Source organism: Balaenoptera borealis, assembly GCF_965194805.1.
Source record: "Balaenoptera borealis genome assembly, chromosome: 5".
Taxonomy (NCBI): domain Eukaryota; kingdom Metazoa; phylum Chordata; class Mammalia; order Artiodactyla; family Balaenopteridae; genus Balaenoptera; species Balaenoptera borealis.
The window spans coordinates 93,955,307-93,981,276 of record NC_138862.1 but is presented as its reverse complement, the minus strand read 5'-3'; positions in this window follow the sequence as shown (position 1 = coordinate 93,981,276).

Genomic DNA, 25,970 nt, shown 5'->3' with positions numbered 1-25,970 from the left:
CATTAGCTGTGTGACCTAGGGCAAGTTACTTAGCCTCTCTGAGACTCAGTTTCCTCAGCTGCATAATCAGGGATAATAAAAACAAGTTTTACAGGAATGTTGTAAAATAATATGCGTTAAGTGTTTTGGAAGAAGTAGTTTGCTCAGTAGCCTATATATATATGTATATGTGTGTGTGTGCGCGCGTGCGTGTATAAATCCACTTGACTTGACTGGTTAAATTTGAACAACATTTGTTCAGCATCTATGATAAGCAAAGTACTCTGTCCACATACACTGCAAAAAGGTAAGGCAGGGCCAGTATAAAAGATGGTAAATGACTCTTTGTTTCTATTTACACCAATAGGTCAAGAAAGAATGGAGTGAAATTGATGCAGGAGGGATTTAGATTAAAGTGCAGCAGAATACAATTTCAAACCACAGTGAAATGCCATTATAAAGAGAGTCAATAAGAAACCTTTAGTGAAGATTTAAAAGGAAAGAGTAGTTACTTTGAGATGATTTAAGGGCTAGAAAACAATGATGTCATTTTGGTTTCATGCTATCTTTATTATTTTATACTCTGAGACGCCTGAGCTACTTCCACATTTTGAGGTAGCCAGTATGTTTACAAATGGAGAAATGCTAAAATAGGGCTAAAAACTGTAGAGTATTTAAAATATATGTATATCTATTTATCTATGATCAATTAATTCTGTTAAGACAAAAATATAGTGCAATATAAATAGGGTTTTCACAAGATACTCACAAGATTTATCAAAACTTATTTCAAAGTCCATTACAGGTACTATGAAGAACATCTTTCAATCTTGCCAGTGTATCCTTGGGAAGATACCACAGCCCTCATTTTTGTTTTTTTTAAATCTTATTTTAATTAATTAATTTTTTTTATATTTATTTTTGGCTGTGTTGGGTCTTTGTTTCTGTGCAAGGGCTTTCTCTAGTTGCGGCGAGCGGGGGCCACTCTTCATCGTGGTGCGCGGGCCTCTCACTATCGCGGCCTCTCTTGTTGCGGAGCACAGGCTCCAGATGCGCAGGCTCAGTAGTTGTGGCTCACGGGTCTAGTTGCTCCGTGGCATGTGGGATCTTCCCAGACCAGGGCTCGAACCCGTGTCCCCTGCATTGGCAGGCAGATTCTCAACCACTGCACCACCAGGGAAGCCCCACAGCCCACATTTGTCTGGACTACATTGGCCTTAGTGCATGTGAGTTTTGGGCCTGAGGCGTTTTGCCGTAAACTCTTAGTAATGGACTCTGTCCAGCACCTCTGAAAGCTCAATCCCTGACATAACATAGATGCTCAAGAAAAGTCTGTTGAACTAATCAGTGAATTCTTTTGCACTGATTACCACCAAGGAAGCTTGCTGAAGATCTTTAAAACTGGTTGCTGCTAGATTGGTTAAAAGCTTGAGATTTCATTCATTGTGCAAAGGGAAAGAACACATTACCTGTGTTGGGCTTCTGCATGCTTTTTATAGGTGACTGCCTTTTAATCAGAGAGTGCTCGGTGCAGAGCAGAAGAAGGGAAGTGGAAGATGGTGAGATATGTGGACAGAGGAGCTCCTTCAGCTCCAGTTTACTAAGGCTGTTACTGATCAGAGCACTTAAGGATTCTGGATTTTTATAAAGCACAAATGACACAGCATCAACCTGCAGTACGCGAATAGAAGTCAATTCTATCAGCAGCAGCATCTGGGCACTCCTAACTTTCCTAGAAATTAAGAGAAACCCACCTGTTTTTAAATGCAAGGCTTCTTTCTAATCCCTGTTCCTAATTACTCAAAGGTGCACTGACTGCAGAGACCCAGTTGCCATCTTCACATTTCAAGTATCTAGGAGAGACTATGCCAACAGACCTCAAGCCAGGGCTTGCTGTCATTGCTGGGCTTCCTTCTCATGGCAATGTGATTCATTTCTGACAGAGAGAAAGCCGGGTAGAGCATTTAAATCTTCCTTAAACTGATGCAGCTTAGCAGGCTTAGCTTTGAAGCCCTCTGAATCCTGAGGCCCTGGTTTTCCCATTCTAGATGGGATAATGCTTCTGTTAATTCCCCCCAGGTAGGTAATCAATTCTTGCTGGTGTGCTAGAGAGAAGGTGAAGGCTGGTGCTTTAGTTTTGAGCCTTTAAAAGACTCCAGTCTCCTTTACCCATGGGAATCTTTTTTTTTTTTAAAGGAATTCCTTTATTTTTATTATTTATTTATTTATTTTTGGCTGTGTTGGGTCTTCGTTTCTGTGAGGGCTTTCTCTAGTTGTGGCAAGCGGGGACCACTCTTCATCGCGGTGCACGGGCCTCTCACTATCGCGGCCTCTCTTGTTGCGGAGCACAGGCTCCAGACGCGCAGGCTCAGTAGTTGTGGCTCACGGGCCTAGTTGCTCCGCGGCATGTGGGATCCTCCCAGACCAGGGCCCGAACCCGTGTCCCCTGCATTGGCAGGCAGACTCCCAACCACTGCGCCACCAGGGAAGCCCTACCCATGGGAATCTTTAAATACTCCTGGGCACAAGAGATAGGAATAGCAGCAGTAGTAACAGTAATAGTAGTAATAGTAATGCTGCTCCTCCTGCTACTGAACCCATTATAATTTTGAATTTAGCAGCTACCTATCTACAAAAATCTGTGGATTTTAAAAATTATGGCTAGCCTACCCATCAGCCTCCCTAAAGTGAAAGAAAAGAGCAGAGTCGCTGCACTGAGGAAATTCAATTTAGTGAAGCTTTATTGTGTTTGATTCCATATTAGGCCTTTTGGCTGGAAGAGTATACAGAGGATTCTAGATAATGATCTTTGTTCTTAAGCTCAAAATCTAGAGTGGAGGCAAACTTGCACCCAAGTAATGGAGCCTGGCAGGTCTTAGTGCCAAAGTTCTGTGCCCTGCCATCCTGCTGCCCCTCTTCTCCCTCCCTTTTCTCCTTCCCTCCATCCCTGCCTTCAGCCACCATTCGCTGCCTATTTGTGTCAGGCCCAAGGCCAGGTGCTGGGGTGTTGCTTTGCGACGCTGGAAACTTCGCCGGGTGAAATCTGAAACTGGCCCCAGTACAAGGAGGGCAAGGAAAGACTGAAGAAGGAAGCAGCCTCCCACTGCAGACTGGTAGGTGGCAGGTTTAATAAGCAGGCTTGGGCTGCCCCTGGACGAGCAGATCTCCACACCCACTCGCCAGCATCTTAAAAGTTTATACAGTGGCTTTACCTGGGTTCAGTCACGTACACTGTCCAGGTGGTTTCAACACTACATTGCTCTCTCAAGGCTGCATCCCTGAAAATGGCTCTGGTTGTGAAAAAGGGGGACAGACATACATCCCAAGGACAGGGGAGGGGGTGAGGAGCCTTTGATTGCCTGGGTTCAGCTTACAGGTCAACTGGTGGTCGTGTCCTCTCGATGCCCTCTTTCAACACTCCTCCCCTTGTGCCCGGCTCTTACAATCTCACATGCTGCCCTCTTGTGCAAGGCGCCCTGAGCGATCAGCAAGGGGTTTCACTAGCATGGAGGTGGCACATTTGGCAGAGGTCTGGCTGCACTGGAGGCAGATACCACAGTGACGATACAGGCACATGCAAGAGAAAACACAGATTAAGATAATAATTCCCCAGTAACAGTTCTTCCCACCTAGAGCCCCATGATGGGAACCGCTGATTTACTAAGTACCCTAGGCTGGGGGTCGGATCACTCTGGGCCTTCACCTGTGTCCTCATATTTAATAAAGATGATCCCTGGGCAGACTCATCAGGTATAAACACGAAACATTCTGCTTGGACAATGGCACAGGTGCCTCCTTGCAGCGAAGTAATAATGTTCAAGGCCCTTCTGTTTTGGAGGACAGTTTTTCTCATTAGAGACATTTCAGTGTTCAGTAAGGACAAGCTTTGCTGGCTATTAATGAAGTGTTACTGGGTGAATTAATAAGGGCTTCTATGTGTGCTATAATGCCCTCCAGGCCAAGGGAAGGAATAAAGGTGGTGGCCAAATGATTGTACCAGTGGAAAACAGAGCATGCCCATCTGACCCTGAGGAGAGGGAGGTGGGCAGTTTCTGTTACCATGGGGTGGATTCTCCCCTGTGCCCAGGGAAAACCCAGGGTGCAACAGTGCAACCAGCCAGGTGGAAGCCATGGCCAAAGATTTGTGCCACACACCCATTGGGCCCCATCTGGGGCTACCTAATAAATACCTGGGCAGCATGACCAGTCAGTGCCAAACCAGTCATCAGGTGCCCATTCCATTACCCAACACCACAGGAGAAGCAGAAGTCTAAGGTCAAAAAGACAGATAGTTAGGGGCTTCCCTGGTAGTGCAGTGGTTAACAATCCGCCTGCCAATGCAGGGGACACGGGTTCAAGCCCTGGTCCGGGAAGATCCCACATGCCACGGAGCAACTAAGCCCTTGCGCCACAGCTACTGAGCGTGTGCTCTAGAGCCCGTGAGCCACAACTACTGAAGCCTGTGTGCCTAGAGCCCATGCTCTGCAACAAGAGAAGCCACCGCAATGAGAAGCCCGCGCACTGCAACGAAGAGTAGCCCCTGCTTGCCGCAACTAGAGAAAGCCTGCACGGGGCAATGAAGACTGAATGCAGCCAAAAATAAACAAACAAATAAATAAATAATGTAATTAATTAAATAATTATAAATAAATAAAAACTGTTCCCTGAAAACCAAAAAAAAAGACAGATAGTTAGTAGGAACTTGGATGGGAGCCTCTTTCCTTTCCATAAGAATTACACTCTGGCCTGATCCTTGGATGTAAATGTGGCTGTGGCTTTAGGAATTTGACCTGGTTGCGCACACCATGCGTATTGGCCAGGGGAAGCAACACTGTCAGGCTTGAGGAGATGGATGGGGATGCGATACGCCAGACCAGGACCCCCAGTAGTATGTGTTCAGTTCTAGGTATAGTGCATTTCAACAGGTCTGGCCTGCACCAGGACAACGGGATCCCAGCGGAGGCTGAGTAGGTCTCTCACCCAGTGGTGCCTAATAACTCACCCATCCCATTGCAAATTCCAGTAGATAGCGCCTTTCCCAGTCATGATGGGGCTTGGTATTCTCAGCAGCATAGCACATCCAAGGTGAGAATCAGGGCAATGGCTGTTTCCAGCAACTTCCACACCTTTACAGTGTTGAGTGCCTCAGCAGGGGTCCCCAGTCTGGTGTATGAGGCAGCAGGTCCTCCTGGTTGATCATTCAAAAATGTATTAAAAAAAAAAAATGTATTAAAGCTTTAGTCCAGCTGGCCAAAGTGGTTTTACCTGTAATTTAATCTGCTGCTTTAATATTCTGTTCTTCCTTTCTACTAACCCTGCTGCTTGTAGGTTATAGAGGGGATGAAACCTCCATCTAATGTCATGTTCTTTGCCCTTTGCATATCATGACCTTTGAAACATGACCCCCCAATCATTGTTGATTCGATAATGGTATCCATACATTGTACTCAGTTTCTCTAAACCCCTTATAGTGGCAGCCTGGATTGTGCGGCGGCAGGGGAAAGCTTGGGTTAGGCTAGACACAGTGTCCACACAGATCCAGGCATATTTAGAACCCTCACCCAGAGGGAGGGGGCCAATATAATCAACTGGCCAATCCCTCACCAGTTGGGAACTCCAGTGGACGGCCCTAGACTCCTTTGGCAGTGGCCTTGGGCCTTGTTTAGAACACATAGGACATGCCATTACTGCATTAATCAAGTCAATGTATTTCAAGGGCAACACAGCATCCTTGGCAGTATGTCATCCCACCCAATCTGCTGTATCTACCGAAGGGTCAGTTGCTAGGGCTTGTACCCAAGCTAGGACATCAGCTTCCTGACTGCCAGTGGGTGTCAGTACCTTATGAACGGGGACGTGGAAGACAGTGAGGACAGTTTAGGCCCTTGGAGGCGAACCCAAATGTCTTCCCACATATCCCAGCCCCCAAGGGCTTCTTCATGGTTATCCACCCCTTATTTTCCCATTGTGCAAACCATAGCGTTAATCCCTTTAGAACAGCCCAGCCATCAGTGCAAAGAATTAACAGTCAGGGCTCGCAAGTGATCACCAGTTTATTCCTGTTTCAGCCAGATGGCGTCAGTGTTGGGCTGAATAGTGACTGCAGTCCATGTGCAGAAGTTGTTTGCCCTACTAGACCCATCTGTATACCGGGCATCAGTGGGAATTTCCCCCAGTCCCTCCCTACAGGCCGCAGGGGCTGCCACCGGAATAGGGGTGGAGGCATTTGCAGGATCTACATACTCTACAGGGTCAAGTAGCCCCCATATTTCTAGAGAGAGTGGGCTGGCAGACAGGAGGTTCCTCTGTTGCAAATAGGCATGCCTCTTAGTCAAACTGGGAGTCTGAGCCATGGCAGAGGTGGGTCATTGGAAGATATTCTCAACTTTCCCCTTGCTAGGAAGGGACATCCTTACACATGATACGCTGTTCCTGTGTGAGAGGCTCTACTTGAAGGAGCACTGTGTACGCTGTCAGGAGCTGGTGCCCTGTGGTGGTTTGTCAGGCTCCTGCCCCCTTCCAGAGCTGGGACCCTCTCCTTTGTTGTCTCTGCCATAGTGCCCAACCCATACCTTCCAGATTCACAGACACATCTACCCCAAATGGTGGCCTTGCTTGGGAGATGATGCCCAGATCTGTTTCACAAGTATTTTTCTCTTCTCAAAGGCAGCTTGCTGCTCTGATCCTCAGTCTCACCCATGCCCTTCCTTTACCAGGTAGTAGAAGGGATAGAGGCACTGTGCCAGGTGGGAAATAAAAGTCCCCCCAAACCCCTAAACTCCTACAAAAGCTTGCACTTCTTGTGTTCTTAGGGGCCATTTAGGCTTGCACCTTATCAATCACAGCTTCTGGGACAAGACACATCTTACCTGACACAAATGACTCCCAAAAACTTTGCAGTGGTGTCTGTGCCTTGAATTTTATGTGGGTTCACTGCCCATCTTCTCCCTCACAGATGTTCCAGTGAAGTCTGCAGTGTTCTGCAGTACAGGCAAGTCTTCATGTTAACATTTTAGCATCAATGTAATGGGCTCATTTTACTGATGTGGGGAAAGAGAACAGGGACAGATCTCAAGCTACCGTCCCATGCCATTTGGTGGGGCTGTGTTGGTAATCTTGGGGAAGTTCCTTAAAGTCCCTTGCTGCCCCTCCCATGTGAAGGCAAATTGATCTGGTGACTCAGCGGCCAGGGGCACACCAAGAAAAGCATTTGCTAAGTCTAGTGCAGCATGGTCCACTCCTAAGGTGGCGGCCAGGTATCTAAGATGGTGCAGTGTTGGGTACAGCCACATGGATGACTTCTTCAATTCTTGGGGGGCTTGCTGAATTCTTGGTAGTCCATGGTCATCCTCCATGAGCCATCTGGCTTTTTTACTGGCCATACTGGGCTGTTGAAAGCACTAGGGGCAGGGCGCACAATACCCACTCAGTGCAGTTCTTGGATAGTTTCTCCTATTTCCTTATGCTGTGTCCTAGGCAATTTATATTGTTTGACAGTTATTACTCTTCAAGGAGGCAGTAGACTAACTGGTTCTCAGCTGGCATTTCCCCTCAACACTGGTTTGATTACTTTAACCTGGATGTGGAATTCACTGATAGAGGTTTGCAAAATTCGACCTTGTAGGATAACAATGCCCAATATGTTCTCTGGTACTGAAGAGAAAAAAACCTCATATTCTAGTGCAAGAGAACACCTGATTTGCAGTGCCAAAAGGACCTTTCTGACCATAACCATTTGCCCTCCATAACCATCAATGGCTGCTTCTGAGGGTTACCATGATATTAGAGTACATTTGGTTCCAATGTCAACCAGAGCCATCACCTTTTGTTTATTTCTGGGGAACAGTGAATGTGAGCTCAACATGAGGCCCCCAAGGGCCCTCACCTGGAGGCAATCTTGGCTTGTATCATATATCCAGAGCGTGAATCCCCGAAGCCTCTGCGGGAGCAGGCAGGGCATCAGGGATAGCAGGGGCAGGTGAGGCAGATCTGAATTGTTGTTCAGGTTTTAAAGCTTTCCATAGGCTGACCAAACAACATTGGGTTGCCTCTCTCTATCTTTTCAGGTGGGGTCCCTGCAGCAGTGAGGTCAAACCACTTTTGCTTCCGGGTTACTTTTACCCAACCCTTTCCAGGTGATTGGCATAGCCTTTTGGCTTTTTGAGTTCCCTCCGTCTTGGGTCTTGCCCACAGCCCGGACCTGTTCCGGGGATTTGTCAGTTTCCCCCCAGACCAGCGATGAATTGCCCAACACCATAAATGTCTTCTCCCACGACTGCGCTCGGCATGGATATCAGCATCCCAAAGCAGGTACTGGGATGGGATTGGAGTATCTTGACTTAAATTCCTGCAGTGAATGTGGCCAATTCAGGACCTTCAAAGACAGGGGTGTAGATGGCCTGTCTCATTCCCAAACCCCTAAGAATTTGTTGTACCTCCTCTATAGATTTCCAGGGTTGCACAGGCCCAGGGAGGTTCCCCCCCACCGGCCCCCAATCATTGGGCCAAGCCTCCCTGTAGGGTAGAATAATCCAATCTAGGAGGGGGTGAGTTCCTAGAATACCCTCCTCCCCCAACCTTAACACCCAGCAGGCGCTGCCGGAAGGCAGGGTGTTTGGTGATGTTGCTCATTTTTTCTGCCTGCTGCCCAGTGACATTAGAGAAATGTCACCGTCCCCTGTATAGCACAGCCCCACGAACCATGCCTGGATACTTTCCCTGGCCTTTTGCTGGAACTTGGTAGCTAGATCAATAAGCTCAGTGGGCGGACATTCTCTCATCATGAACATTTCCTGAACTGGGGGATGCTGGCTGGCGTTGCTGTTGCTGTGCTTTCGGTTTCCTTTGTTTTAGGGGTTATAACGCTCGAGGCGTTTTGTGCGTTTCACTGTCAATCACCGCAACATCCTGCTTTGGCTCTCCTCACTATTCCAGGGATTCTACCTCTTACCGTCCCAATCCGCTTTGCTACAAACACTCAGACCTTAATTCCTGGCAGCTTGCGCCCTCCTCACTTCACAGGACCCGCACGCTAAGGCCTCCAAATTACCACCCGGCTCTTCCACCTCGCCTGCCAGCCCTGAAGCTAGCAGAGCCGTGGACACTGCACGTCCTTCTCTATCCTCAGCTCTTCTTCCAATTGTCTAACCTGAGCTTCCCCCTCCAGTTGGGCGTCGGGGTGCAGCCCGTCTGCCCACAGTTAGAGGCTTGCCCACCGGGGCAGCCGTTTATTTCCCTTGTTTGCGGCGGTTCGCCCTGCGCAGTTCCTCAAACAAACGCATTACAGCAGCCAGCGTTTTGGGGTCTCTCCCCTGACTCACTCGATGGCCCACAAGCATCTAACATGCGGGCCACCCTTCCCCACATAGAAGGCACTGGCCAAGTCGGCTTCCCCGCCCCCAGGATGTCTCCTTCCCAAGGCCCATTTCTTCGGTCCCCTGGCTGCCTCACCAATTGTTGGTTCACGACCTTGAAATTTCCCCGGTGAAATTTGAAACTGGCCCCGTACACGGAGGGCAGGGAGAGACTACAGAAAGAGGAGACCACTCCAGTTGGTAGGTGGCAGGTTTAACAAGCAAGGAAACTTACTAGGAGACTGGTCTCGCGCGGCTGCGGGTAGACCACCCCACCCGCCTGCCAAATTTTAAAAGTTTCTGCAGAGGCCTTAACTGGGTTCAGTCACTTACACCGTCAAGATGGTCTCAACACCATAGCGCTCTCTCAAGCCTGTGCCTCTGAAACCGGCTCCAGCTGTGGGAACCGTGGGCGGAACGTACAATCCAAGGACAGGGAGGGGCTGCGGAGCCTCCGAGCGCTCAGGTTCAGCTCCAGGTCAGCCGGCAGTCGCTTCCTTCCCGTGACCTCCGCCCACAGCGGGCACGGGCCTGAATAAGGAACCGGGCGCGCTCTGCAGAGATTCGCAGCCTCAGAGGGGAGCAAGAGGCAGAGGTGCAAATGCTGGTGAAGGAGGCGGGAGGTGTGTACGTGTCTGTGCTCTGGAACCTCACAGACTTCGGCTTCCACACTCTGCCTCTGATTCCTCTTCCCGAATACCTTCTAAAGGTTCTTGGTAAGTCACCTCCATGTTTTAGCTTCTCTTTCTTTCGCTCAGTAACTGTTACGGACTGTATATGGAGCACGGTCATAGACCGCACTGCGTATGGGAGTACGAGCAGAATTGAGAAGAGCAGATTTTTCTGCTTAATCTTTTTTTTAAATAAATTTTATTTATTTATTTATTTATTTTTGGCTGCGTTGGGTCCTCGTTGCCGCGCGTGGGCTCTCTCCAGCTGTGGCGAGCGGGGGCTTCTCCTGTTGCGGAGCACGGGCTCTAGGTGCACGGGCCTCAGCAGCTGTGGCCCGCGGGCTCCAGAGCGCAGCCTCCGTAGCCGTGGCGCACGGGCCCAGCCGCTCCACGGCACGTGGGATCCTCCCGGACCAGGGCTCGAACCCGTGTTCCCTGCACTGGCAGGCGGACTCCCAACCACTGCGCCACCAGGGAAGCCCCTCTGCTTAATCTTTTTGAGGAAATTCTGAGATCGAAAGCTAAGGTAGTTAAAGGCGGGAGGTGGTTTAGTTTTCCAGAGATCAGGAAGAGTTCTGGGATCTTGGACAACCTGGTTGCTGAAGGAATTGCAAAAGGGTTAATGCCAGGAATTAGGCACCTTAAAAGTCAGCACAGCTGATAGAAGTTTATTTAGAGACTTGGAGAATGAAAGGGTCTGAGTAAATCAATTGTGGATGGGGTGAAGATGCTTATATTTGAATGGTGTGGTAGTGATTCATCACTTCCTACTATCAGTAAATCAAGTTCTAGTAGGTCTGTGTCTTTATTCCCGTCTTACCACTAGGTTCCTCATGACCTTTTTTTCCCCCTTAGATTCCATATATATGTGTTAGCATACTGTATTTGTTTTTCTCTTTCTGACTTACTTCACTCTGTATGACAGACTCTAACTCCATCCACCTCACTACAAATACCTCCATTTCATTTCTTTTTATGGCTGAGTAATATTCCATTGTATATATGTGCCACATCTTCTTTATCCATTCATCCGATGATGGACACTTAGGTTGCTTCCATGTCCTGGCTATTGTAAATAGAGCTGCAATGAACATTTTGGTACATGACTCTTTTTGAATTATGGTTTTCTCAGGGTATATGCCCAGTAGTGGGATTGCTGGGCCGTATGGATGGACTTGAGGATATGGGGAGGGGGAAGGGTAAGCTGTGACAAAGTGAGAGAGTGGCATGGACATATATACACTACCAAACGTAAAATAGATAGCTAGTGGGAAGCAGCCGCATAGCACAGGGAGATCAGCTCGGTGCTTTGTGACCACCTAGAGGGGTGGGATAGGGAGGGTGGGAGGGAGGGAGATGCAAGAGGGAAGAGATATGGGAACATATGTATATGTATAACTGATTCACTTTGTTGTAAAGCAGAAACGAACACACCATTGTAAAGCAATTATACTCCAATAAAGGTGTTAAAAAAAAAAAATCAAGTTCAAGTTCTTTTAGGGGGGCAGTTTTTACTTAAAAATTTTTTCCAGTTTTATTGAGGTATAATTGCCAATTAAAAAATGTGTATATTTAAGGTGTACAACTTGATGATGTGATATACATATACATTGTGAAAGAATCACCACAATCAATTTAATTAACATATCCATCATCTTGAATAGTTACTAGTTTCTTTTTCTGGTGAGAGCATTTAAGATCTACCCTCTTAGCAAATTTCAAGTATTTAGTACAGAATTATTAACTATAGTCACATTGTTGTACATGAGATCTCCAGAAGAAATTCATCATGCATAACTGAAACTTTGTACCCTCTGACCAACCTTTCCCCATCCCCCTCTCCCCTCAGCCCCTAGTAACCACCATTTATACTCTCTGCTTCTGTGAGTTTGATGAGTATTTTATATTCCACATGTAAGCAAGATCATACTGTATTTGTCTTTCTGTGTCTGGCTTATTTCACTTAACGTCGTGTCCCCCAAGTTCATCCATGTTGCTGCAAGTGGCAGGATTTCCTTCTTTTATCTGGCTGAATAATATTCCATTGTATGGAATGTAGGCCACACTTTTTTATCCACTCATCTGTTAATGGACACTTAGGTTGTTGCCACATTTTGGCTATTGTGAATCATGTTGTGATGAACATGAAGGTGTAGATATTTTTTCAAGATACTGATTTCATTTATTTGGGTATATACCCAGTAGTGGGCTTGCTGGATCTTGTGGTAGTTCTATTTTTAATTTTTTGAGGAACCTCCATACCGTTTTCTATAATGGATGTATCAATTTACATTCCCACTAACAGTGCAAGTGTTGTTTTTTTTCCATATGCTCGCCAACTCCTGTTATATTTTATCTTTCTGGTAATAACCATTCTAACAGGTTTGAGGTGATATCTCATTGTGGTTTTGATTTGCATTTCTCTGGTTATTAGTGAAGCTGAGCACCTTTTCATATATCTGTTGGTCATATGTATGTCGTCTTTTGAGAAATGTCTATTCTGGTCCTTCATCCATTTTTTATTTTTTGTTTTTTAATGTTTTTGGTTTTTATAGGCATTTATTTTGAAAAGCACATGGATTGCCCATGACCAAAGTGGTAACCATTTAAATTTTGGCTTATTATCAGTTCTGAGAGTTAAATTCTGGTTTTGTTTGTTCTGCTGAGAAAACAAATTTTCTCAGGAACCTTTTAATTTCTCTTACTTTTGAGAAAACTTGACCCTACTGAACCTTGAATGAAAATTTCAAATCAATATGGAGATTCACATAGGCACTATTATTTTACAGATGAAAAACTGAGGGCTCAAGTATCTTGTCTAGGGTCACAGGTAAATGATGACAGAAGCAGTGAGAAAATCCTGGGCTATTTCCCAGCATGGTAGAGTAGGGTTTCAGACCACTATTCCCCTGAAAATTAGCTGGAGGTGGCCACTTATAGTGAAATTCCTTCCTGTTAGTGCTTATTGGGTTCCCCTGGAGACCGTGACCATGTTCCTTCAAGGATCCTCAGCCCTTTACAAGGGGAAGCCTCCTTCCCACGGGAGCCCGAGCTTTCTGCTTGCCTCTATCTAGATCTTCCTGGTGGCACAGCATATGAATGTCTCAAGGCGGCACGCCAGCGCTCAATGATCTTGGAAGTTTAAGGAGACCAAGTGTTAGTATACTGTACACTGGAGTACGATGCCCGATTTCTTAGGAAGCCAATAATTCACTAGAAGCAGGCCCCCTCCAACTCAGACCCACGGATAGTTTGAACCCATGGTTACTCAGCCCACAGGGACTGGCTGAGCGGCTGGAAGGTCCGACAACTGACTGTCCTCTTGTTTAATAGCACCGTGTGGAATTTCCTGTCACTGGGGGTGTGGCAGAGCAGAGCATCCAAAGTGTAAGTGGCGACCTGGCCATTTATGTGCAGTTTCCCATACAGCTCATCAAATGTGGCCAGAAGAGCGGGCACATCCTTCACTTTTTCCCTTCACTTCACTTTTTTCTCAATGTCTATTCTGGTCCTTCATCCATTTTTAAAAAAATTGAAGTATAGTTGCTGTACAATATTATATAAGTTACAGGTATACAATATAGTGATTCACAAGTTTTAGAGGTTATACTCCATGTATAGTTATTATAAAATATTGACAATATTCCCCATGTTGTACAATATATCCTTGTAGCTTATTTTATATCTAATAGTTTGTTCATTTTTTAAATTGGGTTATTTGGGGGTTTTTTTGCTATTGAGTTTTATGAGTTCTTAATATATTATGGATATTAACCCCTTATCAGATATATGGTTTATAAATATTTCCTTCTGTAAGTTCGCTTTTCATTCTGTTGATGGTTTCCTTTGCTGTGCGAAGCTTTTTACCTTGATGAAATTCCATTTATCTATTTTTGTTTTTGTTGCTTGTGTTTTTGGTGTCATATCCAAAAAATTATTGCCCTGACCAATGTCAGACTTTTTTTCCCTGTTTTCTTCTATGAGTTTTATGGTTTCATGTCTTACTTTTAAGTCTTTAATCGATTTTAAGTTGATTTGTTTATGTCGTGTAAGATAAAGGTCTAATCTCATTCTTTTGCACGTGGATATCCAGTTTTTCCAGCACTGTTTATTGAAGAGACTATCCTTTCCCCATTGTGTGTTCTTGCCACGCTTGTTGACAATCAGTTGACTATAGGTTTATTGCTGAGCTCGCTATTCTATTGCTCTTCACATGTGTTTTTCAGCCAGAACCATAATCTTTCAATTACTGTAGCTTTGCAGTATATTTTGAAATGGCTCCAGCTTTGTTTTCTTGCTCAAGATGCTTTGGCTATTTGGGGTCTTTTATGGTTCCATATGAATTTTAGGATTGTTATTTTCAGTTTCTGTAGAGAATGAGATTGGGGTTTTAATAGGGATTGCATTGACTCTGTGGATCACTTTGGGTAATGGACAATTTTAACAATATTACTTCTTCCAATCCAGTAACAGAGGATGTCTTTCCACTTATCTGTGTCTTTTTTAATTTCCTTCATCAATGTTGTATCAAGTTCAAATTCTTTAACCTAGATTTTAAGATCCTCTGTGGTTTGGTCTTTGATGACCTCTCTAACTTGATTTCCTACTATTCTCTAATTGGCTGTCCATGCTTTGGCTGAACTGAACTGCCCCCTGAATACATTTTCTCAATTCAATGCTTTTTCTTATGCTAGAGGAATGCCTCTATGAGGAAGCCTTTTTCTACCCTCTTCCACATCTTACTGTTTATCTAAGTCCACACCTTCCTATCTATCCTTCATGCTCCATCCCTCTGCCTCCATGAAATGCTAATTTATCCTCAGCAAGAAGCCATCTCCCTTTTTTTTGAAACTTTATTTCACCTAATTTGAATCTCTTTCAAGCTTGAGTGACAATTTCCTTTTTATGTCCTCTTCCATAATGGACCATAGGCACATAAAGACAGGGACCATATCCTAACCATTTTTGTATCCCTTATAGTCCGTGTCTTGCATAAAAACTCAAGAAATATTTGGTCAATAAATACATACTCTCAGGATTTTAAATTGGGGAGTTTGGATATTTTTGGCCATTATCTTAAACTCTCAATTGTTTCATTTCATCTCCTAAAACTCCTAAAACCGATTTTCATCTTCTGGTGTCTTTTTCCCATCAGTTCCTTCCCACCTAGGCTCCTTGGAGCTAACTCTGACCATTTCTTCTTATCACCTCCATATCTAGTCAATTTCTATATCTTGTTAATTTTTCATTTATTGGGATCTGTCTTTGTCTGATATTTTCCAACGGTCTGCTTAATGATCCTCTTAACTGTAGTCTTTCACTTTCTAGTCTCCCTTCCTACCACCCCACAAAGCCAGTCTTACTCCTCTAATGAGTAATGGTAATAATAGCTAATATTTATTGAGCACTTGAGAAGCGTTGCAACTAGGCGTTGCATTTACATACCGTGTCTCATTCTATTTTCCTTTGAGACAGTGTTATGGATTGAATGTTTATGTCCCCTCAAAATTCATATGTCCTATCCCCAATGTAACTTTATTTGGAGATAGAGCCTTTAAAGAGGTAATTAAGGTTAAATGAAGTCTTAAGGGTGGGACTTTGATCTGGTAGCATTAGTGTCTTTATAAGAGGAGGAATTAGAGAGCTTGCTTGCTCTCTCTCCATGCCCACACACCGAGGAAAGGTGATGTGGAGATGCAGTGAGAACGTGGCCATCTGCAAAGCCAGATAAAGAGCCCTTCCCGGAAACTGACTATACTAGAAACTTGATCTTGGACTTCTAGCCTCCAGAACTGTCAGAAAACTGTTGTTTAAGCCACCTAGTCTACGTTTATAATGGCAACCTGAGCAGACGAACATACGTAGATTACAGTATTAATCCATTTTCCTCATTTATGAATGAGGATAATGAGGCTTAGAGTAGCTAAATGACTTACAGCTTGTAGATTGTACAGTTAGGATTTTAATCCATCTCTCCCCAATTCCAAATCCCTGTTCTTAACCACTATGCTGTATTATTTTTCATGCTTTCATATTTTTCAACGGTGTGCTACAAAACGGGCTTTCTGGGGGGGGTGGAAAGAAAGGCTGATTTATAGTGCTTGGCAATTTCTGAGGTGCAAATACTCCCATATTTCAAGCTACCAATGGTTTAGCAACTAGTTCTGAATATTTTATTAATTGGCTCTTGCAAGCCAACACACACTGCCTCTGGCACACCATTGGTTGCTCCCTTGCTCAAAAACCTCTTGAGGGGAAAAAAAAAACCCTATAAAAAGTAAAACTCCATGAAGACAGGAACAATGCTTCTCTTTTTAATTAGTGCAGTAGGTTTTCCATAAGCATTTGTTGAATATTAGCTACTTAAAAGATCTCATGTTTATTATTTCAACCAGCTAATGGTCCGTGGGGTAGGTATTATTATTATTATCATTTTAAAGATTAGAAAAATGAGGTTTAGTAGAGTAAGTACCTTGACATCTTTCCATGCTCATCCTGGGGCAAAGATTTTGTCTCCCCTGTGGTTTCAGCAAAAGCAGTGTTTTAGGTAAGAGCACTTAAGTACTTGATGGATGATCGCTTGCATCATCCTGAGAATTCTGGCTTCCAAATCTGTGAAATGACAACCATTCCTGTTAAAATGGTTAAACCTTGTTTTACATTGATGATCTAAATGTGTGTGTGTGTGCACACGTACGTATACCGAGAGCAAAATAATAGTGGTTTTCTTAAATCCACCTGGAAATATTAAATCTAAAAACAGAGCAAGAGATGTTTTTCTTGGCTCTACTCTAAGGGTTAAAAACATACCCTTCAGTAACCCAAAGGAGCCAAATCCAGGGGGCCATCTACTTTTGAGGAGAAAATAAAAGATAATGTTAATCGGAACATCATTTAATGCTACTCCAGGGATTTGCCCGCATCCTGTCACCCAACCTGAGACAGATTTCTGTGCCAGACGTGGGGAATCTGGAGTGAAGACGTTCAAGCCTGATTAATGTATAGACCTGCATTAAAGTGTGTATCTTAGGGACCCAGAACCAGGTCTAGAAGAGGAAGTGCTGGGCCTCAAAAACCAGCTCCAAGAGGAACAGCTCAGCTCAAAGGGCTGTATGCAGTGAGTGGGAAGTCCGATGCAGGAGGTAACTACTACATGTGTATTATATTTGAAAATACCATTGAGCTCTCTTGAATCTACCTAATAAATGGAAGTTTATTAAAAGGCTCAAGGATAAAGTTGGGAAAGACATAGTAGTGATGTCTCAAATCCAGTCATAATGTCTTCTTTTTTTTTTAACATGAATTTTTTCCCCCTTTAATTAATTAATTAATTAATTAATTATTGGCTGCGTTGGGTCTTTGTTGCTGCACACGGGCTTTCTCTAGCTGCGGCGAGTGGGGGCTACTCTTCGTTGCGGTGGGCAGGCTTCTCATTGCAGTGGCTTCTCTTGTGGAGCTTGGGCTCTAGGCGCACAGGCATCAGTAGTTGTGGCACGCGGGCTCAGTAGTTGTGGCTCTCAGGCTCTAGAGCACAGGCTCAGTAGCTGTGATACACGGGCTTGGTTCCTTTGCGGCATGTGGGATCTTCCCGGACTAGGGCTCGAACCCGTGTCCCCTGCATTGGCAGGCGGATTCTTAACCACTGCGCCTACCAGGGAAGTCCCCATAATGTCTTCTTAATATCTTTGTGTGAAGTAGAAAAAGGTACCCTTTCCCCAAGACAGTTTACTGACATTTTGTCTGGAAATTTTCACAGTGAATGGACATATGTATGATAAACAGGATATGAATGTCACCCCCTAGAGTAGTACAGTGCATAATCTATACACCCACACATTGTGGTAATACAGGGATTATCCAAAGTGTGTAAAAATATGATGGTATGGAGGACAGGGAATTGATCAGTGAAGGATACAAATTTAGTCAAATGTAGAAAGGCTTCTTATCTAGAAACTATAATAAGATGTAATATTTATATAATCTCCTTCATATTCTGAGTGGCATGAAAAAGTTAAAATCTAATTAACCTTTAATGTACTAATCTGAAGATTATTCTATCAATTTTAAATGGATCAAGGTGAAGCAGGGAGGGCAAATGCCTGGCCCAGGCTGTTGAGTGGGTGGCACAGGTACAATTTAAATGGAACTTTCTCCGGTTCTCTGTTGGAAGGATGAGTTTTTTTCTCTTTTTTCCCTAGCCATCTAGGTTAAAATTTAAATTTTAAAGCAAAGCTTTAATACAAGTGGAAAGTGGCAAAGACTAAACATACAAATAGATTTGAAGAAGATTTAGATAAATTCATAGATGACAGACCCATAATGGTAACCAAGGGAGATAAGGATGCCTGAGGAGCATCCCTATCTATTGCACAGGGTATCACCAAGAATGGCTCCTAAGGGGGCCACTGTCAGAGTTGGTAAACTAGGTCAGGGTGGGGCGGATATCTGTTTCCTATCCCATGGGTCACCCTAAACTTCTTATTAATGTTTGCCCACTGCCTTCCTTCTTTCCTTCCTTCCTTCTTTTCATTATCCATTTTAAAATCTCCTACAGACAGAGGCTATTACAGCAAAAGAACAGAACTGGGGCTGTATTTCCAACTGTCTCAGAACCACAGAATGTTCAATGGAAGGCTCTTTTCCTATCTGTTTCTTGGAACATCTATGATAATCCTTGCTCCTACAGTTGGGGTCTCCTTATTGGATGGTAAAAGTAGAAAGGGAAGGCCTACTGAAATCCCAGTTTCAATTTCAGTTTCCAGATTTTTCTTCCTTCATTAATTGATTACTTTATTGAGGCATTCATTCACCAGAAGTAGCAAATAGTTTTGTGTGTAAAATATTTAACTAGGGTCCATAAAGATGAACAAATCATGGTTCCCAGTCTAAAAGTGTTAATGCTGATAATAATGATGATGATGACAGGCTAATAAAAGTAACAACCACAACATGGCAGACACTAAACTAATTTCATTACATATGGATATTAATCCTACTCACAATGATTATGTGAAATGGTTATTATTATCTCCTTTTTGTAGATCCAGAAACTGGAGCATAGAGAGGGGATGTGACTTTTCTCATTACAAAGCTAGTGAGGAAAGGGATACAACATAAAAACTATGAAAGAAGGAAGAAAGTAAGGAGGACTGAAGGAGAGGAGCACATTCTGAACTGGGAGCTTGCAACGGAAGAGATGGGCTCTGGCTTCAAAATGATATCTCAGCTGGGTCTTGAAGAATGGGCAGAAAATGGTAGGTAGAAAATGAATATTCCAGGTGGAGATAATGTGTCATAGGTATTTGTTGCTTTTGGTTGCCGGGCCTCTATTATTTGTTCTTCTGGCACTAAAGCTCTGACTTACTTTTTTTTTTTTTTATAAATTTATTTATTTATTTTTGGCTGCGTGTGGGCTTTCTCTAGTTGCAGTGAGCAGGGGCTACTCTTTGTTTCAGTGTGCGGGCTTCTCATTACGGTGGCTTCTCTTGTTGAGGAGCACGGGCTCTAGGCACATGGGCTTCAGTAGTTGTGGCACGCGGGCTTCAGGAGTTGTGGCTCGCGGGCTCTGGAGCGCAGGCTCAGTAGTTGCGGTGCAGGGGCTTAGTTGCTCCGCGGCATGTGGGATCTTCCCGGACCAGGGCTCGAACCCACGTCCCCTGCGTTGGCAGGCAGATTCTTAACCACTGTGCCACCAGGGAAGCCCCTGACTTACTTTTGAAGAATTCTCTTCTCCCATTGAATAGTGTTTGTAAAATTATCTATCAAGGTGCTCTGATTGCCTGCAGCCAAAGCCAGTTCCATTCGATGCTCTCTGGAGTTGGAATGTGAGCAGAGCGGCAAAAAACAAAACAAAACAAAAAACTCAAAAATCTGGGGCTCACTTATTCACTTTGGCTGTGCCTCGAAGAGATTGTCCAACAGTTCCCACTACTGAGCAACCCCCTTAACAACTCTAGTTCCTGTCCTTTCTGTGCTTTGCTCTTCAGAGTCTGTGAACTTCCACACATCCTTCCAGCCCATCCCCTTGCTCCCAAGGTAGCCAAAGTCAGTTTCTGTGGCTTGCCACAAAGAACTCAAAGTGGCAAGAATAAAGGCATGTGTGGGGTACACTGCAGAGTGCCGGACCATCCAGATTGTCAGCAGCGCGGAATGCATGAAAGAGCGTAGTGAGAGCTACATCTGGAAAGGGAATTCGGAGCCTGGTTGTATGAGGTTGAATGCCAGGTTGAGAAGACTGAACTTCACCTGGTGAAAAATGGAGAACTATTGGAGCATCTAAGCTGGGGCAATACGGTTGTATCTCTCCTTCAAGAGTAATGTGATGACAGTGTGCTTATTCAGATTGTCGAATGTGGATAATGGAGGTAGGGTGATTAGGTAGGAAACTCTTGCAGTGGTCCAGGTGGGGGCTCATGAAGGCCTGGAGTCATGATGTAGAGGTGGCAATGCAAAGGTGTGCATGTATGAAAGAGCTTCTTGTTCTTCTAGACAGGAACCAAGATGAGAGAATGCGGATTTGTAACAGAGTCGGTGGGGATCACATCCCATAGGCATATAGAGCTGATGAATGCTGTTGCGTTGTACCTTAAGCATCCCAGAGAAGGAGGTTGGGCTCATAAAGAGGGATGCAGAAACTCAGTCTGGAGAGTAAGTCAGTTGGATTTGGACCAAATGAATATCTTGAGTTGTTATGTTGAAGCTTTGACCAGTCCCTTGACAAATAATTTTTGATTGAGGCAGCAGACAAGAAAAGTTCCCATTTGGAAGATTTGGTATTTCTGTGGTTTCTTCTGTAAAAAAATTAAAATACAATCCCCATTTTTTTTTAGTGTTTCATAAAAAGTTGCAAAAGGGAAAGCATTATTGAGCAATAAAAGGTACATTTGTGTGTATTCATAAGAAGTGGGCTAGAGGCCAACTCCCATAAATGTGTTCGACTTGAACCTCAGTACTGAACAACTACAAGAACACTGGAGGTTCCTATTTCACTCAGAGGATATAATAGAGGCAGGCTTTGCAGCCCTTCGAGGCTAATCAACTTTTAAAGACCGAACTGGGGAGCTTGCCCCTTTAAGTGTTGAAAGTAAGCAAAATTGTGATATTAGCAAATATCGTCTTGGAGCCCAATTCTCTCTACTTTCCTCCCTGGCTTGGAAAATACCTGTGTCTCCATGCATCCCCTTGTGCTTTCAGCCAGTACCATTGGCTCTGAGCCTATCTCAGTTGGCAACATCCGATGCTTATCAGGTTTGGAGACACCACTTTGAAGTGACATTTTGTTGTGCAGGCACTACAGCAAGTGGTTTTCCATTGTGAAAACTAGACCCTTGATATCCATAGATATAAGATTTCCTTACAGAAAGCAAGGAATGGTACCCTGTTCAACTGGCTGCGATACTACTTTCCCTGTTCTCAGGGCCCAGTGGGGAAGGAGGAGGGACATTTTTGGGGAAGTAGGTTGGGAAACCTTATCCTTCCCCATGAAATAACACTACAGAGGCAACTGCTCATTTCATATGAGAGCAGGGCTAGCTGTGCCTTCCACAATAGGTATTACCTGAAACATGCAAGGGCCTTGGAGGCCAAAGATTTTGCCGTATAGTCACTTGACTCCTTCTTAGTCCCTATCACTTAGAAACTTTATGGTCAAACAGGACTGAAGGCCCTCTTCAAGGCAGAAACTCTCAGGAAGAAAATGCCTCAATATTAAACTTTCCTCCCTTTTGTATAAGTCAGGGATAGTTGAATCTGTTTTTTTATGGCTTCTGCAACAATTTTTCATAAATTTGGTGGCTTAAAAACAACACAAACTTATTATTGTTCAGAACTAAGCTAAAAGCAAGGAGTCAGCAGGGTTGCATGTCTTTCTGGAGGCCCTGGAGAATTTTTCTTGTCTTTTCTAGCTTCTACAGGCATCCCACATTGCTTGGTTTGTGTCTCCTTCCATCTCCTAAGCCAGCAATGGCTAGCAGAGTCTTTCTCACATAGCATCACTCTGACACTAAGTCTTCTGCTTCCTGCTTCCCCTTTCAAGGACCTTTGTGATTATGTTGGGTCCACCTAGATAATCCAGGAAAAATCTCCCTCTTTTAAGGTCAGCTGATTAGCAACCTTAATTCCATCTGCAACTTTAATTCCCCCTTGCCATGTAGCATAACATGTTCGCTTGGTTATCTTTGGGAGTAATATCATTCTGCCTATCCCAGTAAGGAAGGATTTTAAAATCTGCCCCCTTCTCTTCTGTGTTCCGGTTACCCTTAAAAGTATTTAAAGTTCTTAAAATGCATTCGAACTAGTTCACAGGCTTCAGAAGTAGCACAGCAAAAAATTTTTTTCAAATGACTTCAGGGTGGAAGGCCCTGTGCTAGGAGCTATTGGAGGTCCAAAGGAGAGTATGTGGGATTAGACTGCCTTTAAGGAATTTTTACACCCTCCTTGAGTGGATGAGGTAGACACACACAGAAAACAGAGCAGAACAGGATTTGATAACTGCCAATGACTGGTTCAGCCAATTGGCTGAGCCGTGGTGCCACCAGAGTTCAGAAGAGGGAGTGTCACTCTGAATCCCATTGACCGAATGTTTCCCCTCCTGACCTACAGTTGCTCCTTCCAATGGAAAATTTCAATAAGACTTTACGGGAGCAAATTTTCTCTACTATTTTTTATTACAGCAGGTATCTTCCAGCACAGGGGGGGAGAGATGGGGAGAAGGAAAGAACAAATGCTAAGTATCTGCATAAGTTGACCCCAGACAGCTATAACTTACATGATCCTCTCCTTATACTACCTAATGCTGAAGAGATTTCTTCCCTTTCCTCCTAAAGCAGCCAATTCCTTCAGACTGATAACAAGAGTCGACAGAAATCTGAAAGAGTGCAGCTCACTTGCACAGAGGCTGTGGTAAACGAGGAGAGAGAGAATTATTTCATGAAGAAATAGGAGGGAAAGTTGGAGGATTTACTAGAAACCTGTAAGTGTGACCACTAGAAAGTAAACAGCTGAAAATAATTTCCACCAGAAATATTTGGGGTCTTTTCAGCTGCCTTCATCTTTGAGTCTTGATATAGTTGGTGAGGAGATCATTGAAGAGGGGATGGTAAGTGTATTTGGGGATAGCCCATGTAACCACTTTAAAATTGGGGGTTTTTAGGACTTGCTCCTGTCCCTCCTTTATTTGTAGAACAGTATACCCGGTAATGCAGGAAATGTGCTGAGATGACTGCTGAGCTTGACTGATGTGGTGATGGGAGCACCTTGCCCTCAGACCTGCCTTCCTTGGCCAGTTTCCTGCAGCAACACCTTCTCCAGAATAACAGGATGCAGGAATGCCTTTTCTCCTGATGCAGCCGTTCCTGCCTTAATCTGCCCAAAGGTACATCCTCTAGAACTGAAAATATGGAAGCATGCAGACATTTCAACCCTCCTAGTGAACACCAAATGAATGTACACACATGGCTTTACTTCAACATTAAAAACATTTCATGGTGTGGCATTGTAATATGTGAAAATGGAATGATTTCTGAAAAGGAATTCTTCATCCAGAGTGCTTCAGTTTGAGAATTTTTCATTCCAAGTAAATAAACCTGCTAAAGGATGAAAAAGCAGCTTTGGAGACTTGACCTCCAATGATGCTGAGGAGAGTCAATAGAATAAAGCAAGCAGAAGAGGTAATCTCGTAGGTGGCTCCCTTTCCTTTCCACTGTGACCACATAGCCTCATAAAGAACAGTAAAGGCTGAAGGGCTGCCCCCTGATTAATACCTGTGGTCCAGAGGGAGAGCCTCATTTTAAGTCTGTTTAAGTCCTTGGCTTCCTTTGACTCTTTCCTCACTTCTTCCTATGATAGCCTCCTGGTGATGCTTGAAGCCAAAAACGTATTTCCTTCATTATTAAGAGTGTAAACTGTATTTAGGAAGTCTGGTGCATTACCTAAACCATGGCTGTATATGTGATGATTTCCTCTTCTATAACTAGTATTACTGAGCTAAGGTTTGGCTGTTTGCTGCTTGAAAGCCAATACTTGAGAGACACGTGTTAGCTGGAAAGGAAAGGTTGCTTAGTTCAGGAGGCTGGCAACCTGGGGAGAAGGCAGACTTGTGTCCAAGAACCAACGCCGAAGATTCTGCTTGCCCATGAAAGTTTTTAAAGGCAGATCATTTGGGGAGGGGGTCAGAGTCTTCATTATCTTCCACTGTGTGCAGACTTGCTTCTGATTGGTTGGTGGTGAGGTAACAGGGTGGCGTTCCAGGAATCTTGTGCTCAGCCTGAAGTTACCATCCTTTACTTGGGTGGGACACTGACAGGATTTGAACCCGGGGTGGGGGGGTGGGGGGTACAGGTCCTGCTCCATTTCACTGGCAGTACTGCCCATTATAGAGCTGTCAGTCAAAGACAAGTTAAAGTATGATGTGCTTTTGTCATAGAAAAGTAGGCCTATAATCACAGAACTGCCCAGAGGGGAGGACATTTAAAGGTAACCATTCTCTCTTTTAAAGACCATATTCCTTCCACATCCTGGACAGACCCAGCCTCTACTTGAGTATTTCCTGCAATGGAAATCTTACAACCTCATTACTAGACCAGGGGCCAGCAAACTTTTTCTGTAAAGGGCCAGATAGTAAATATTTCAGGCTTTGCAGGCCCTAGGGTTTTTTCTTTTTTCCTTTTTTGACTGCACCACGAGGCTTGTGGGATCTTAGTTCCTTGACCAGGGATGGAACCTGTGCCCTTGGAAGTGAAAGCATGGAGTCCTAAGCACCGGACCACCAGGGAATTCCTCGTCCTTGGGTTTTGTTGCAACTATTCAACTCTGCCTTTGCCTGTGAAAGCAGCTATGGACAATATGTAAACAAATGGGTGTGGATGTGTTACAATAAAACTTTATTTATAAAAACAGATGGTGGCCTAAATTTGGCCCAAAGACATAATTTGCCTACCCCCAGAGGGAGCATTCTTCTGTGGGACAGCCCTAGGTGTTAGAAGGTTCTACCTTGAGGCAAAATCTGTCTCCCTTTAAATTAGTCACAACTCTTTATGTCCTTTAGCATGCATTACTCTGTTTAAAAAAAAATTTGATTGATTTGCCATAACTCTGCCTTCTGTATTTAAGTTATTTATAACATATAACTTTTCCAACCTGAATCCTTTTGTTCTAAAGACAGTATGGTTTATTGATTGTTTCATTCGTCTCTTTATCAATCACTTATTGAATAGGTGTGGGGGATATAGAAATTAAACAAACAAACAAAAAACTTTGTCCACTAGGAGTTAACAGTCTTGTGGCAGAAGATAACAAGTAAATGGCCTAAAAAACAATGGTAGAGATATTCACGGGGGTCTGTGGGAGCACATCAGAGTAGCACCCACCCAGATGGAGAGTCGGGACGATGGGGAGCCTTCCTCAAGGAAGTTGTGCTTTGAGCTGAGTTTTAAGCAGTCGGTCAGGTAGAAATTAGTGCACTCTGGGAGTCATATGTGCAAAGGTCTGCAATTGAGAGTGACTGCAGCTCTGTGTTTCAGAAACCACAGGTCATTTCCTATGACTGGAGTGCAGTGGATTGAGTGAGTGTCAGGTTGGGGATGAAGGTGGCAGTGTAGGCAAGGGAGGGACCTTGTCTGTCGTCTTAAAGGGACTCAACCCAGGGAAATGTAATCCTGCTACTGTTGCTGAAAATATTTTAGCAAAGAGTTCTCTGAATTGGTAAAAAACTTTTTTATAAGCAGGACATCCTGACCTTAAGTGCCTAGCCTACGCTCTGAAAATATTGTAAGTTTGAATAACTATGACAGAACCTTACATTCATATCTAGCATATACATTTGCAGCATAATTTGTTGGATTTTTAGTTTGGTTCTGGAATGTTGATAACAGACATCTACTGGCCCTATCTAAAAACAAGTTGCAGGGAGTTGCCTGGAACTTATCAGAAGACTCCAAACTAGGTGTCGGATGCTTGCAGGTTCTCTGGT